The sequence below is a fragment of the Poecilia reticulata genome, linkage group LG9 (assembly GCF_000633615.1).
Source record: "Poecilia reticulata strain Guanapo linkage group LG9, Guppy_female_1.0+MT, whole genome shotgun sequence".
Lineage (NCBI taxonomy): Eukaryota > Metazoa > Chordata > Actinopteri > Cyprinodontiformes > Poeciliidae > Poecilia > Poecilia reticulata.
The window spans coordinates 3,781,833-3,785,243 of record NC_024339.1 but is presented as its reverse complement, the minus strand read 5'-3'; the positions used below and the strand labels follow the sequence as shown (position 1 = coordinate 3,785,243).

The 3,411-nt window shown below is 39.5% G+C and overlaps 1 protein-coding gene across 1 annotated transcript in view; it reads left to right on the top strand.

The window, feature by feature from the left end:
- The window catches only part of zbtb26 (zinc finger and BTB domain containing 26), a 1,115,122-nt gene that overhangs the window by 555,393 nt on the left and 556,318 nt on the right, over positions 1-3,411 (top strand). The gene's annotated exons all lie outside the window — the stretch shown is intronic.

Sequence of the window (3,411 nt, the reverse complement as noted above, 5' to 3'; positions counted from 1 at the left end):
GACACTTTGGTTAGGAAGCTCATTGCAAACCTTTAGTTGAAATGGCGCCTTTAACTCAAGTCTCCAGTACAGAACAGAGAAAACTAAAGAGAATGCAATGTTGTTTTAATCCATTTACAGTCAAAACAGAGGAGCCGGCAGTTTACTTTGAGGAAATAAATTAAGGTGCAGAAGTTAATTAGATCCATGCGCAGTGCACTGCACAACCAATGCGGACGAGGCTCCGCCGTTGCGAAGAATATAACTCGACCCGCAGTTTTAACAAATGGAGATGAAGATGTTACCCTCCCGCACCCAGAAGGAGAGCGATGCTCATAAGGAGCGCGGCAGAACACTTGTCCGTTTTGGAGGAGCAAAACCATGCAAAAAATATATAAATAAATAAATAAATAAATCCTGGCAAAAACGCACGCTGTCACAGTATCATCTCGGATCTGGACGCTTTAACGAACCAGAAGCTTTGAAGCGCCTAGTGCAGCTGATCCGCTTCTGCGGGGTTTTTCTCCCGCTGCGGGAAGTGATGCGGGATCAGGAAACAATCAGAGTTCTGTCGTCTTCTAATCACGTCATTTCGTGAAATGTTACCTGATTTCAAAAACGTTCTTGCAGAGAAATAATAAATGTTTCGTTTGAGTCTTAAAATGTTTTTTTTCTTTGACGGACAACAAAAACTCTAGCGAAACCTCTGCTCCAAACTCCGAACATTGTCGGCGGCTCTTAGGTTTTTTTTCTTCTTTTTTTTTGCGCAGGATAAGTAAATAACTTATTGGTGTTTTACCATCACCACCATGAAGTGCTTTAGCCTTTGAGTTGCACCACAGCGCAGCACAACTGTTGTTACGAGTACAAGTATAAAGGAGGCTGGTATCGCGCCTATTTATTTCTGTCATCACATGGACTTATATAAAGTTTTATACATTTTCTTTTCATATATTTATTATTGTTTTTCTTCTTTAGATATTAGGTTGACTTAGAATGATTCCAAATAATGTACAGGAATGACCTGGTGTCAGTCATCTGGGGGGGCCACTAGGGGGGCCAATCAGATAACAGGGGGGGCACTGGCCTCTCCGTCCCCCCCTCTGGCTCCGCCCCTGCCAATCAGAGGCAAGAGGCGGGTCTTAGCACCTTCAGTCACAATGTCATGTGGCTGTTCATTCTTCCTCCCCTATGCTCTGTGCTATGCTGCAACTAGCAAAGCCTGTTGTGAGTGCTCAGTCTAGTTAGCATAGCTACCAATGATGGCTGATAAACAGTTTTCCAGTAACAATAAATTGTTTCTCCGCAATTAACATGAAGTTGATTGACAGCGCTGAGGCCGTCCTCCTGGTTCTGATTGGTTGTTTTTGGTCGGAACGTTGCATTACTTTAGCTACCAATAGAAGTTCAGGGAGGAGGTGGAAGATATTGATTTTTATTTTTCAGATTATCTGTCTAATAGCAAACTGTCACAACATGGTGACAGCTTTAACAAATATGGAGAAAATATTTTTTTTAATTAAAGTTATATACTGGAGCTTGAATGAAATGTAACTAGATAGCATTTTTGAGAAGTTTTGATTGCCTTATTAAGATATGCATATTCCCTATAATTAGCATAGCTACAAATGATGGCAGATAAACAATTTTATCTGTAAGTAGTCTGCCATCTGGCAGACTGCTTACTGAAAGGAGAGACCTTTCAGTAAGCTAAAACTAATTAAAAAAATTAAGCAACCTATTTTCATACAGCATGCCAACTGTTGCATGTGAAATTCACTAGCAGTAAATGTTGTGCAGCGAACTATGCATTTAGTCCAACACTGGGGCAGCTAGATAAAGTCAAAGTCTTCTCTGCAGCCAAATCATTTCTGTGTTTGGGGAAGAAGAGGATTTTCCGCTATTACGAGGACAATTAAAAATTATGAGGACAATTAAATAAAAAAAAAAGACTTTTCTAGCTTCAGCAGCAGACCTATGGCTTATTCACAAATAAAATATATTCTTAACCATAATTTGATACTTAAGAGGTCGGAGCTCCGCCCCCTCATCTTTACTATGGGCCCGGTGTCTTAACATGGAGGTAGATGCAGAATTCCTTCCTGAATGGGAAGGAGTTGTTCGGACTACTTTTTTTAGTGAAACTGGCTGGCTCAAACAGATAGAATTGTCTCTCCCTCTGTGTCTCTCTCACAGCTGGCACCCTGTGGCCTAATTACCATGGCAACAGAACACAGGCCACATGGCCATCTCTGTAACTATGGCAAACATTCAGTTAAAGCAGAGGGCTAGTATATAAGTGGTTCAAAACAACCACTGTTAAACATTGGATTAGTGTGGCCATTTAGAATGAAGCTTAATAAAATTTTCAAAATAAAAGCCTTGATCATTTTTATATTCTGCAATTGTTCTGTTGGTGATTAAATAACTGGTGTTACGAAATCACTGTTACAGACTGGATTAGTGTGGCCATTTAAAAAGACGCTAACTGAACATTTCAGAATAAAAGCTTTGACCATTTTTACATCAAGCAATTGGTCTTTTGGGCCTTCCTTACATGACTGGCTTAACCAAACCACTGTTACACATTGAATTAGCGTGGTCATTAAAATGAAGCTTACTGAAACTTTCAAAATAAAAACCCGCATATGTATTCCTCTCACGTCAGTGCACCGCCATAGGCGGTGCAATAATATTTAGCTTTTTTTTACCTTTTTTATCGCTCAGGATAGTGAACTGCAAGGCAGTTCATTAACATTAGCACAAACATTAGCATTTCACCGCCCTTGCTATATGCTTCAAACAGTTTTCGGATCACTCTTACAGATCTTGAAGAGGAAGGAGATGTTCGGACTGCTTTGTTCATAAAAACTAACTGCTTCAAACAGTTAGAATCATGTTTCTTTCTTTGTGTCTCACTCACACAATAGTTGAGCTGCTCTTTAGAACTACGATGACTGAAGGTCAGAACTACAACATAGCGGCACTCTTAGATACCACACATTAGGGATGAGCTGGCATTTAGAACTACTTGCTGTTTTGGGCTATATATGCTGGACTGTTACACGTTGTATTAATGTGGCCATTAATCCAATGTGTAACAATAATGAAGCTTCCTGAAAATTTCAAAATAAAAGCCTTGACTCACATCAAGTAATTACTCTTTTGGCCTTTATGTGACTGGTTTAAACAAACTACTGTAACACATTGAATTGGTGTGGTAGTTAAAATGAAGTTTAATGAAAGTTTCAAAATAAAAATCTGCATATTCCTCCCACGTTAGTGCACCGCCATAGGCGGTGCAATAATATTAGTCTTTTTTATGTTATTTCTCAGGATAGTGAACGTTCATTAACATTAGCACAAACATTAGCATTTCACTGCCTTTGACTAGTGCACTAGCACTTTTACCTAAAGTTATCCATCCATCCA